The 13,963-nt window shown below is 42.0% G+C and overlaps 1 protein-coding gene across 1 annotated transcript in view; it reads left to right on the forward strand.

The window, feature by feature from the left end:
• PTPN23 (protein tyrosine phosphatase non-receptor type 23) overlaps window positions 1-13,963 on the forward strand; it is a 1,983,393-nt gene that overhangs the window by 1,346,553 nt on the left and 622,877 nt on the right. The window lies entirely within an intron of this gene.

The following is a 13,963-nucleotide window of genomic DNA, read 5'->3' on the forward strand; positions in this document are numbered from 1 at the left end:
ATATATACCACAGTGGCATGTACTGGGAGGTTGGCTAGTTATGCAGACATTGCATGTGGCTGTTTCTCTTATGTTACGAATTGTACTGCAACAGTGATCCTCCCTGAATACTTGGTGTTAATTGTACCCCTATAACTGTACTTTTTCATTTCTTCTATTGCCCATATTCGGGCAGATAGCCCAGTACCAACCTATGAACCTATTTGTAATTATAGACAGTGATTCTAAATCTGAATTTTCAATGACCAAATAGTATTGTTGATGTAACACCTAGATAAGGTATTTAGTTCCATTATTTATATATCTGAGCATTTTGAAAGGTCAGCCATGGAAATGTCTTAAGTTTGCAGGGTTTGTGCTTTATAGTTCATCTATATTATTATTAGCATCCCTCTTCACTCACAAACCTAGATGCCCTTAAGTATGTCATGTTTTCACAACTATTTATTTTTTTATTTTTATTTATCATTTGTTTATGGGAAAGTCCGATTTGGAATGAAGCCAATTTTCATTGGAGGCCAGGAAAGAAGCGTTCCAAACGCATGTCTTTTTAACTAGATGTCATTCCTTGGGGATGTGTTACTAATTTAGTGTTCTTCATTATTTCAGGTATTAACAAATATTATTGATCTAAAGAGTGTGTGCAGAGTAGTTGATACTCTGATACAAGATGGTGCCTTACTGTGCCTGGATATCTGATTGACATCAGCCAAATCAATGGAGGGGCCCTCATTTGCCATCAAGCCATTGTTCTTTTGCTGTTTTCAACACTAGGAATCACTGATGTTCGTGTTTCACTGTTGCATTCATCACACTTGGGGTTTTCTGCCTTGCAGGTAGCCCTCAGTCAACCTGAATGTCAGAGACTTAGTTTTTCTGCGTCGGATGCTGTCGCTCCTGGACTGAAGTCAGGTCGTCAGGGGTATAAAAACAGGCAGCCGACACTATTACATCAGTCTTGCCGAGGAGGAGCCCGAAGCAGAAGCAGTTCGCAAGTGCCGGTAGGCCGCTACTTGAAGTTTCCATTTTTGTTGAATAATCCTTAAGTCTTCTAAAGCTAAGTACCCTGTTGGGGATCCGTCTTTTCTTGCTCTAACCGTTGTCAGAAAAAGTTAACATTTGTCTTGCCTATGGAAAGCAAATACCTCACAGAGATTTTCACTCTTACTGCGTCACTTGTTTAGGCCCAGACCACAATGTCCCTCGCTGTCGGTTTTGTGCCTTAATGCCTGAACAATTCATCATCAGGCTCTTTTTATTGCTAAATTCTGTAGCGCTCTCTCTCCATATTCGAAATGGCTTCAGTAAGCCATCAGACTACAGATTTCTGAAAAAACATAAGGACAAAGACAGAGACAGACCACATAGGTCAAAAACTGCTTCCGTTAAGGTAGTTGCCAATCCACCGTTACTCAGTGAGGCTCCTTTGCAGCCCCTGATGCCCCCTTCAGTGGATTCGCAAGCCTCTGCTGAGACCCATTCGGAGTCCGGTATGCCGTGAGATGCTTCTTTGACTAGGGAACCTGCGGCTGTCTTTACCTTGGATGGGTTCGGAGCCGCTGCTGGCTTCTGAGGCAGTTCTTTGCTCTACTGATGTTCGAATTAAAACGAAGACTTCATTTTTAACCAAAACTACTGAGTTTCGTAGGCCCAGAGTATGCACTATGCCTAGAAGACTGATGACCAAAGTGCATGTTCAGGCCCGGATGCCACAAAAACAAATGCTTAGAATGGCTGAAGACATTATTACACTGATTAGGGGAAGTCAGCCTTCCCCTGCAAAGAGACAACCCAGTCCCCTTAAGGTTCTACAAACCAGGAGTCCGATGACTCTGACATTTCTGATTATGAAGACATGCCCTTATCCGCCTAAGAGAATTCAGATGCAGAGGAATCCATTCCCTCTGCTTCCCCTCCAGAGGATTTTTATTTTGGTGAAACCTTGCATACTTTAAGAGAGCATTTCCATTGGGAATGCCAAGACTATACACAGTCCAAAAAGAGACTCAGAATTTTTAGAGTTGCCTCAGCACAGACCTTTAGCTATACCCCCAGTCCTGGATGTTGTGGATGATGTTTTCATGGAAACCAGTCTTAGTCCTGACATCTTACCTACTACCCCTAGGAAACCTGACAGGTGCCACAGAGTACCTGGTACTCACAAGTTTCTGTTCAAGAATCCTACTGCTGACCCAGAGATTATTTCCCAGGGGCCTAAAGGTATAGAGGCTACTACAGCCAAGAATCCCACCCCTTCAGACAGGGATTCCAGAGCTTTGGACAGATGGGGTAAGAAGGTATATACATTTGCAACTCTTACTATCAGGGCTTTGAATTGCCAGTTTCACATGCTGAAGTACCAGCAACATATTATGGAACTTATTAAACAAAAAGTGGTAACATTTCCAGACTGTGCAGAAAATAAAGAATTGTTGGAGCTTATGCACTCCGCAAACCAAGTCAGTAAGCATACTTTGCAGTGTGGCTTTGATGCCTAGAACATCTTGCAGGGCAGCAGTCACTGACTCTGTACTGAGAAGACATGCTTGTCTGAAGGAGCAGACGTTACCCGATCATGTCAAATCTAAATTACTAGATGCTGCTTTGAATAAGGACCGTTTGTTTGGCACCAAAGCAGTAGTTCTTAAAAAGATGGAAGAAAAAGCTAAATCTATGTAGACTGTTAAAGAATTCTTACAAGTGCAACCCCTTAGATTCAGTAGGCATTGCCCTTCAAAACACTGGTCCTTTCCAGCCCCCTGTAGGCCTTCTCAAACAAGACCCAGGGGAAACTGACCACTCAGACTACAGTCTCAGGGTATGCAGAGATCTAAGCAATGGAGTGCCCCCACTCCTAAAGCAGGAATTGGTAAGCCACCTCCTTACGGAAAAAGTGCACAATGACTTCTTCAGTCCACTTCCAAGCCTTGTCCAACTGCTTGAGTCCCTAGCAGGAAAACTTGCCCTTCATGCAAAAAACTGGATGTCCATCACCCAGGACGGATGGGTCCTCAACATTGTATCCCAGGGGTACAAATTTTATTTCCATTCTCTGCCAACCCCAAGCGGGTTTCCAGACCTTCCTCCAAACCAGTGGGCAGAGGCTCAAAACCAAGTACTTTCCCTGCTCAGTATCAGAGCTATTCAGCCTGTTCCAGTAGAACAGAGGGGTCAAGGATTCTACTCCCAACTCTTCCTGGTACCCAGGAAAGGGGGCTGTTGGCGCCCAATCCTGGATCTTTCATTTTTTAACACCTTCCTGGTGGTACCAAAGTTCAAAATGCTTACCCTGCAACAGCTTCTTCCTATGTTAGCCAAGGATGCCTGCATAGTTATCCTAGACTTAAAAGAAGCCTATCTGCACATCCTTATTAGGGAGTCATGCAGGAAGTATCTACGTTTCAGGGCAGGATCTATGCATTATCAGTTCTCTGCACTTCCCTTTGGCTTATCTACTGCACCCAGGGTATTCACAAAATGCCTGGCTCCAGCCATTGCATACTGCAAACAGAGAAATATCCAAATTTACCCATAATTGGATGGCTGTCTGATTCAGGCAGACAGTAAGGAATTGCTACTTCTGCACCTGGCATTTGTAAAAAACCTTTTCACTTCCTTGGGGTACACCATCAACGAAAATGCATCACAACTGGTACCCAGTCAAAAGATTGTATTCCTGGGAGCAAGCTTGGACACACCTTCCCAGATGGCATTCCTCACTTCAGAAAAAATAGTTTATCTGACAGTTTACTTCAAACAAATGGCCACCAGAACCCAGCTATCTGCAAGACAAATACTGCAAGCCCTAGGGTTCATGGCCTCGTGTATACTGCTAATTCCATATGCAAGACTGCATATGAGGAAACTTCAGTGGTACTTAAAAAATCTTTGGTGCCAACATTCTCAGGACCTGGAAACAGTCATTCCTATCATGCCCTGTCTAAGGACAGAGTTCCCTTGATGGGCAGAAGCATGCAACCACAACAAGGGACTGACATTCACTGTACCCCACGCTGCCCAGACCCTGACCACAGACACTTCAGACTATGTGTGGTGGGCTCACATGGCTGGCAAATGTATTCAGGGCCACTGGAGCCCAAGTCAAATTCATCTCCTCGTCAACCAAAAAGAGATGCTAGCTCTACAAAATGCCCTGACAGCTTTCATATCCCTACTCCTTCCAGGACAACTGCTGATAAAAACAAACACCACCACAGTTATGTGGTACATCAGCAAGTAGTGGGGAACCCATTCCTACCCACTCTGCAGGTTAGCAATGAGCCTGTGAACCACTGCCTTGGACATCCAAGTCCATCTACAAGCTCAATTCTTGCCAGGCAAACTAAGCTCACTGGCAGACAACTTAAGCAGAAATCTCCTAGACCCACGAGTGGAAATTGGAGACCAGCACCTTCAACCTTCTGATTCAGAAATAGGGGACCCCAGAGGTGGATCTTTTTGCCTCCCCCTACAACCACCAGCTCAGCAAATTCTGCACTAGGAATCCTCACAACAGGGCCTGGAAAGTGGATGCCCTATCATTTCAATGGGAAAACTTATCCATCTATGCCTTTCCCCCTCTGCCCTTCTCTTAAGAGTATTACTCAAGATAAAACAAGACAGGCCAAGGACAATTCTGATTGCCCCGACTAGCCACTCTAGCACTGGTACCCACTTCTGCGCAGCATGAAAAAAGGTGCCACCCTGGCACCTACACCAGACCCCAAACCTGCTCTCTCAGCAGGAGGGACAGATCTTGCATCCACATTTGAAAACCCTAAATCTTGCAGCCTGGCTTATTCCTTGAATACCCCACCAGCAACCCTAAGCAAACAGGTGCTGGACGTCATCCTTGAAGCCAGAAAGCCCAGTACAAGGAAATCATATGCTGATAAGTGGAAAAGGTATTGTTCTTGTATTCACTCGAAAGGAGAGGACACAACACTGCCCTCCTTACTTCTAACCCTGGATTACCTAACAGAACTACTCCACAGAGGCCTATCGTTCTCCTCCATTAAGATTCATGCCTCTGCCATCTCTTCTCATCAAACAGTTCCTGAGAGGGGCAAACAACTTAAGGCCACCAAGGAGTGCGCCCACCCCTTCTTGGGACCTTAACTTTGTACTGGAAAAGCTCACGCTTCCCCCTTTGAACCTGTTGCTGCCTTCATTTATGCCTAAAGTGGTGTCCACTGTGGTTCTCAACTAATCCATCCATTTTCCAACCTTCTTCCCTAATCCTCAAAATAAAGGGGAAAGGATCCTGCATTCTTTAGACATGCACATACAGCTCAGATTCTGCTTTGATAGGACTAAGCCCTTCAGAAAATCTGACCAGTTACTAATCAGCTTTGCAACAGGGGCAGAGGGCAAGGCCATTTCAAAACAAACCATTTCCAAATGGATAGCACACTGCATCCATTTCTGCTACCATGGAAAACCAACCTCTCAGGGGGTTAGAACACATTCCACATTCCACTAGGGCAAGATCTACCTCTACAGCATTTCTCAGCGGAGTCCCTACCAGGGACATCCTGGAAGCTGCTACCTGGAGTTCTGTACACACCTTCATCAAGCATTGCCACTTGCCTATCTTTTCCAAATCCAGGGCAGGTTTTGCTACAGCAGTCTTGCAAGGCCTACTTGCCAGCACTAACTCTTCTTGACTGCCTCCACTCTCCCTCAGCTTTGGGAGTCCACCCAAGTGTGATGACTGCAATAGTGAAACACGAAGAACATAGTACAGTTGTATACAGTTACTGTAAATGTAGTTGTTCGAGTGTATTCACTGTTGCAGTCTTGGTTTCCCTCCCATCAGCCCCCTGGTTCTCTCTCTCTCCTCTCTCTATGGCTATTTCTACTAGTATTGGTATTTACTTTTTACTGATGGTATTCCCCCACCATAACCTAGCTCCCTATTTGGGGGCTCCTGACATTTGAGGCAAGAAAAACTGATGTAATGGTGCCGGCTGCCTGTTTTTATACACCTGAAGACATGACGTCAGTCCAGGAGCGATAGCATCTGATGCAGAAATGCTAAGTGTCTGGTATTCGGGCCGACTGAGGGCTACCTGCAAGGCAGATAGCCCCGTGTGTGATGACTGCAACAGTGAATAATCTCGAACATCTACTTTTATGGTACGTGTACACAACTTTACTTTGTCTTTCCCATCTGACATTTAATAATTTCTTTGAAATTCCCTTTCTGAGCCTTGTCCTGGACTTGATAGTTTCCATGTTTGTTTGTTTTTTCCAGTAGCAGCTGGAAAAAGATTGTGTACATCATCATTGCATAGCACTCAAGGAAGATTCAAGGACTGCCTGCCTGGGGCTTGGTCTGTTCTGATGACTGGCAATTCATGATATTCCTCTAGCTTCTTTTAAGTGGGTATAATATGAAGAATTGCAGCAGGTCTTAATATCCCAGTGGTCTAAGTATTTAAGAAACCCAGTAGATCCTATCAGGATATGAGGTCTAGCTTTTTCCAGTTCAGCAGAAATGGATGTTGTAGATGGACAAGCCAGTGGCAATGGAAACATTTCCATTTTCTGATACCATGGTTACATCTTAACAATTAATGCATCATTCATATGGTGGGGACACACCCATAAGGCTTGCTCAACTAGTGTTTGTGAGCTCTATGATGTCCCCACATTGGGCCAGTAGTCATGGAGCCAGAATCCTCACCACTGACACTGGAGAGTGATGTTCACTTGGAATTCAAATGGATACACACAGTATTTCCAGATGCTGTTCTCTCTGCATCAAGTAGAGTTTCCCTTAAGAGCACCCAGGGGACATGCTCAGTCTGGGGACTAGTTTCTCTCTATATCTGTCCAGACCCCCAGTAAGACTCCCCACTGGCACAGCTCAGAGTTGAGTCTTTAGCTGGTGTTCCATGCTAAGTCTTCCCACACCCTCTTTGTGAAACCATTGCTTTTTGTAACTGCTCCAGACAGCTGACACACACACACACACACACACACACACACACACACACACACACACACACACACACACACACACTCTCTGAGATCTGATTTGCACACGCACCTGAGAAAGGCTGGCACAGATTAACTTGCTGTGCCCCCTTCTGCCTAGACTTTAAGGTAGTTATCACTGCCACCAGAACCCTTAGAGCTACTTTAAGGCTCTTACAAGGGTACCCAATTATACGGAACGAAATTAATAGTAATACAAATGGTAATGTTGACCAAACAGCAAGGCTTTTAGGAGTGGTCAGAGTTATCACCAAATAAATATATGCAAATACTTTCAAAGCTTAAATATTTAAAGGACTATCCACAAAGAAAAAGTTTAAATATATTTAATAATAAATACTAAAAGAACAAGAAAATATTAAATATCTATTCACAGTAAACACCAGAGTTTCAATCACATGGAATACTAAAAATAACACAGATGGAAAGTTTCACACTATTATAGAAAAACAGTATTTAGCTAGTATCACTATCTATTCCTGAATGACTAAAAGAATTACTGTTCCTACTTACTAAATAGAGAAAGGAAAAATGATGTGGGTGGGTGGTCCTTGTTGTCAAATCCAAGACAGAATACAGAATGCTGAGAGCAAATTCCTACTAATATCTAAATATTCTTGGCTTACAGAATGACATCACACACATCTGGTCATCTGACGGTTTCTGATGCTATCACTACCACTAGAAGCTGACAGGAGTTTAACACCTACGTGTTACCATATACACAGAGCTTTAAAACCATTTCACTCTTTCTACAGGAGCTCCAACCTATTGTATAGCACAGACATTGCGTCTCTGTCTCCATTCAAAATTGGAGATAACATCTTTATGGCTTAACCCATAAAGTAATCTAATTCAAGAATGTTTTGCAAAGTCAGGTGGATTAAGATTAACCTCTTCACTTCCAGTATATGTCGTTAGAATGTATACATTTAAACAGTTACAGTAAAGCATGTACATCTCTTTTCCTTCCAACAGGCCACACTGTTGATACATTTTAACACGTGCAAACCTCACAAATACATTTTCAACACAAGCATCTGTACAAATCAGGTTGATATACAAATTACATATAATTATTTACAAAATTCCAGCTGGCTGTGCTGGCATATTTTGCAAATCCACTGTCCTATTTCTCCTGGCATGGCTGGCAGTACCTCTTATCATCACAAGTTTGCCTAAGAGCAAAATTTGTGGTGGCTTCTCCCCATATGGTGATGTGGTACTCAACAAGGGGAGTGGAGCAGGCAGCTTCCCTCAGAACAGGTCTTAGAGGGATGAATGTGGGTGGGTCCTCTCAAGCCAGTACAATAGCCCTTGCAGAGTCATGTCAAGGAGTGGGCATACCACTGTGTTAGGCCATAGGCAGATGGCTCTGTGATTGGCTCTGACCTCATGGAGAAGATTTAGACTGGGAACAGATCTCACTTTGTAAGGATAAAACAGGCCAGTAGATCACAAGGAGCCAATGGTCAGCAGGCAGCAGGGGGTCAAAAAAGTGCATTTAAAAGAAAGAAAAAGCATCACTTAAACCTGTTACTCTTTCTAAAGAGCTTGCCTTGTAAGCAGCTGCAGAAGGCATAAATCCCTTTCATGCTCTCTGAAAATGATTCTTAGATATATATATATATATATATATATATATATATATATATATTTATTTTTTTTTTAATTTTGGCCTTCTGTACTTTATGGTGAAAGTCCATTTAGTACTTGTATATAAATCTTGAATCTATTGAAGAAAAAAATCACATAGCTAAAGGTAGCTGTCACATTTCTTGGGGACTTTATCTTATGTGCCTTGTGTGCAGGTAATGATATGTTTTTAAGATCTAAATGTTGTCTTGGAATTGTTGCCTGCACCATCTTTCATCTTGTGCTTTTTCTGAACTCCATATCTGTCTTTAAAAAAAAAAAAAAAAAACTTTCCTTAGTGATAGTTAGTCCACACATATTGATTTCAGATTTTCTTGTCCTCTGAACCGAGGAACACTTTCTTAGTCCTGTAAAGTTAGTGTCTCACATGTCCACCCTGTATTTACTCTGAAGATGAGTTCTGAGTTCACACTAAACATGGTTAATGTTCTGGTATATGAAGAAGTCTAATTCAGAAGAGGTCATCCTGTATAAACTAGATCCTAGTAGAGAAGAGTGTTAAACTACTATTTTCAGCATGCATTTTACATTTAGGCAGTATAAACAGTTTGCTTCATTTGCTGAAGTCAGGCAGTTCAGGTAAATAACCAAACAGCCTATGTCAACTTGGTTAGGCTGTTGTATCAAGAATTGCTTTTTCATACATGGGAAGGCTTTGCTAGAGCTTATCAGGCCCCACACCTGTGGAGAGATATCTCCAGGTACTTTTATTAAGCACTATAAATTTATTGCTGCATCTGAGATTAGGGCAATCCTTAATGGTACACTGAATTAGAATCCCCAGCTTCCATCCCTTTTGAAAGTCCCTGGTCAAGACTTCTTCTTCAAAGAATGTCCTACTGACCTAAGCATGGTGACAAACATACATTGTAGAGGTTCCCATTGTAGCTACTAGACTATCGGCCCTAGGGTCTGTACAAGCCTAGCCATAACAATTCCCTGGCTATTTCTTCCCACAATATTTACTTTCCTGGATCCCTGTCTAGCAGGGTGACTGACGTGATCCCTGAGGTGAATTTCCTATCCAATTGTTAAGGTTCCTTTTGAAGAGGGCCAAAGAGGCACTCTGCTTGACATGTATGGGCAGTCTATTCCAGAGTCTGGGGTGTCTCTGGGTCAGGAACCTATCCCTCCAGCATGTTTTGTTCATTGTTATGACGAGGTTTAGATCCCTGGAGCGTGTGGGTCTGAGGGATTGTGATTTCTTTAAGTGTAGCATGTCCAACAGCTCTGGGTTTGACATGGCCTTGTATGTTAAGCAGAGATCGCTTCTGAGTAGACGATATGCGACAGAGTATAGCTGGAGTTTTTCTTAGACGGTCAGCATAGGGCATCTGCTTTAAGCCTGTGATTCTTTTACTGAGGTATTTCTGCGGCCTTTTCAGTTGTTGCAGGTGTCGTGAGAGGTACATACCAAATGGGGCGTTGCATTCTATAATGGGTCTAATGAGGGATGAGTACAATGGGACAATGACCTCCTTTTTTCTGGATGAAAAGCTCTTAGTGCCACATAGAAGGATTTCCTGACTGTTGTGGCGATGTGGTTATCGAAGGTGAGACCACTGTCCATGTGTCCCTAAGTCTCTTATCACATTTTTGGTGTTTAGTGTACTGCCACCTATGTGGTAATTCACGGGTACATGTTTTTTTCCAAAGGGGATAACTATGCATTTCTTGGCACTGAGCTTGAGCCCATGGCTCTGGCACCAAGCATCTGTTTCTGTAAAGCCCTTTTGTAGAATATCCACATCATTTCCCTTCCCCTTCCCCTCCAAACACACTTCAACACCACCATTAGATATCTCTCCAGCCTTCCTAAACTTCATATCCAAACCCAGCTAACTACTAGGCAAATATCACAGACTAGCACACATTAAGTATACCAACCTAAATAATAGAAAACTATTTGACTATTATTGTAAGCCCTTCCACCCTAAACACATAACACTCCTCCAAGACTGAGACATTCATCCTAACCCTGGCCCAAACCATACCCTTACCACTGCAAACAGGAAGCCAAATATAACTAGTACCTACCAAATCCTCAAACTCACTCTCAATAGCCCATCTCAATATACGCAGCATTTGCAATAAAATTTCTCAACTTCACGCCCTCCTAGATGTCCACCTATTGACATCCTATGTTTATCAGAAACTTGGCTAAAACCAACTGTTAAGGACATTGAAGTCACCCCACCTGGTTACAATATCATTAGATTAGACCGCACAGCCAAAAAGGGAGGAGGGGTAGCAATCCTCTATAAAACAGAGCTACAAGTTAGCACTGTAAATCTTAGTCCACCTTTAGACAATAATGCTGAAATACTTATCTCGAAATTTCAGGTCAACACTCATAAAGCCATATATATATTATCTGTATATGTCTTCCTCCAGGAAATAACATCAATACACTCGAGAATATCCTTAACTGGCTTTCTATTAATCTCCCACAAGAAACCAGTGTCCTAGGGGACATTAATATCGACTGGAAGTCCTGTAGTAATGCCCACCCCACCACCCATATTAACCTTTATGGCTTCTCACAAACCATTAACTCCCCTACCAGAACCAATAGACCCAACAACAAAGAAAGTACCTTGGACTGGATACTTACTAATAGTCCTCATCAGACATGCAAAGTAGGAACACTCCCAGATGATCTAAATGACCATTCACTAAGTTATATTATCAGACATAAAACCAACCTAACCTTCCCTAACACTTTCAGAACAGTACGCACCAAAAAGCAATTTAACCCAGAACTTTTCCAAACAGAACTCAATCAATGTAATTGGACACCGCTAAAAACTCTGTCACTTAATGAAGCAGTAGAATACTTCAACTCCACATTCTTAGCCATCCTGGACCAACACGCCCCAGTACGCTGTGTCAGAAATAAAGATAAACCAGCCTCTTGGCTCTGTAATGATACTAGGCAAAAAATCATTCTCAGAAACAAGTCCTGGGCAAAATGGTGTACTACTAAGAATCCTATAGATCAACAAACCTTTAGGCAACATAGAAGTAATACAAAAAAGCCATCCTATTAGATAAAGAGAATTTTTACCTCCAATTACAGCAAACCTGTCGCAAGGAACCACAAAAGTTCTGGACTAGCATTAACAAACTTCTTTATCCAGGTCAGTGTATCACTCCCAACCTACCAGGCTCTAACCCTGAGAATCCCACACATATTGCTAATGCTTTTAATTCTTTCTTCACAAACGCCATCCAAACTCTAGCTAGCCGTGTATCTCCTGATACTTCTAAGCTGCCTACTTCTACTACAAACCCACCCCCATTGTTTCATTTACAACCAGTGGCTGCTTCCTTTATTTGCTCCCTTCTCCAAAAATTAGGACCTACCACCCCCTCAGCTGACCAACTCCCAGCAGAATTCCTGCAAAAAGGAGCTAAAGCCATTGCCTATCCCATCTCCATTCTCATCAATAGAACCATTAGTGAAGGAACTATCCCATCTATCTGGAATATTTCTCATATCATCCCACTACATAAAGGGGGGAACTCCAATGACTTCTCTAACTTTCGTCCTATAGCTCTGTTATCTCCTCTTGCAAAAATAATGGAAAAGTGCATCCATAAGCAACTAATTAACCACCTTCTCCATAACAACTTACTTGCCAACTGTCAACATGGATTTAGACTTTTCCACAGTACCACCACTGCCCTGCTATCCTTCACAGACTGTATCAACAAAAATCATAACAGAAATATTCTTTGCTCTGCAGTCTTCATCGATTTATCTAAAGCTTTTGACATGGTCAGTCACCAACTCCTTTTACACATACTGAAATCCCTTTCACTCGATCCTCTGGCCATGAATTGTTTCAAATCTTACCTAGAAAACCGGCAACAGGCAGTACTCTGGCAAAATAAACTATCTAATCACCTTCCCATTTCCCTTGGCGTTCGAAAGGGCTCCATATTAGGCCCACTTATATTTTCCATTTATATTAATGACCTTCAGTCAGCTATTCCACACACTAACTGCATTCAATGTGCAGATGACTCTACTATAATCTGTTCAGCCACTTCTCAAACTGAACTTCAGTATCTTACCCAAAAAGCTTTCAGTACTGTAGAACAATGGTTCTCAAACCGCTGTCTCCTCCTAAACCCCAAAAAAACTAAACTGTTACTCTTCACACCAACCCGAAAGTCCACCCCTATACAATTCACACTCGCATCCAATAATGGTACTCTTATTTCTCCTAACCTGACCATTAAACTCTTAGGAATAACAGTAGACAACAACCTCAACTTTGATACTCATACTAACAGCACAATAAAAACAGTTAACAAAAAACTTGGATGACTTTACAGAATCAAACCCTTTCTTTCACCAGCAGCTAGGACCGCCATGGCCAGAACTCACTTAATCTCCACTCTACTCTGTGCTTCATCTGTATACACTAATCTTTCTAAAAACAACCTCAATAAACTGGCAGCATCCTATAATAATATTGCTAGATTTGCTACAGGCTCTCCTTTCAGAATTCATCACTGTCTTAACCTAAAACAACTTGACTGGCTAGAATTTATTAACCTGCTTCAATTTCACCAGTTTGCTATAACCCATAAGACCCTATATCAACCCACCAACACGCCAATACTTTCTAGCCTCATTACACCTTACAATAACCTTAAGAACCTACGCTCCTCAAACAAACTGCTGATCAATACTTCCAAATCCAACAACTCTGCAGGTGACTCGCTATTCTCCAACACAGTAGGAAAACCATGGAGTCAGCTACCCACTGATCTCACAACTCTGACTTCTCTCTCACTCTTTAAAAGGAATCTAAAACTATTTCTCAATACACACTGGCTATACTCTTGTACTAACCCTGACTAACTTTTTTCGTTTACACTAATCACCACTCTACATCTCTTTAATCTTACCCTTAAAGATGTTACTGCAAATAAAAATTATGTATATATGTATATTGTACCCTCTCTTACACAGTTCCCATGTTATGCTCACTATGAGTATTGTATTTTGTACAAAAAAAAAAAAAAATAACAGTAATGATTTTATGAAACAATAGCTGTTTTGTTTAGTTAGATCTGTTTTGACTTTTATATTAATTCTGTATGTTTCTTGGAGATTTTCTCCCCGGGCCTCTACTGAAAATGGACATGTATCCAGCTAGAGTTGCCCGGTCAACAAATGTAAAATAAAACATAAAAAATAAAATTTCAACATTGTAACATCCGTGCAGTCTTACATGGCTTCTGTTGCATGGTTCAGGTTTTCTAACCTAAGGTGTTCTCTTCATTGGCT

This window comes from Protopterus annectens, chromosome 3.part0 (genome assembly GCF_019279795.1).
Source record: "Protopterus annectens isolate FY-2018-M chromosome 3.part0, PAN1.0, whole genome shotgun sequence".
NCBI classification, from domain to species: Eukaryota; Metazoa; Chordata; order Ceratodontiformes; family Protopteridae; genus Protopterus; species Protopterus annectens.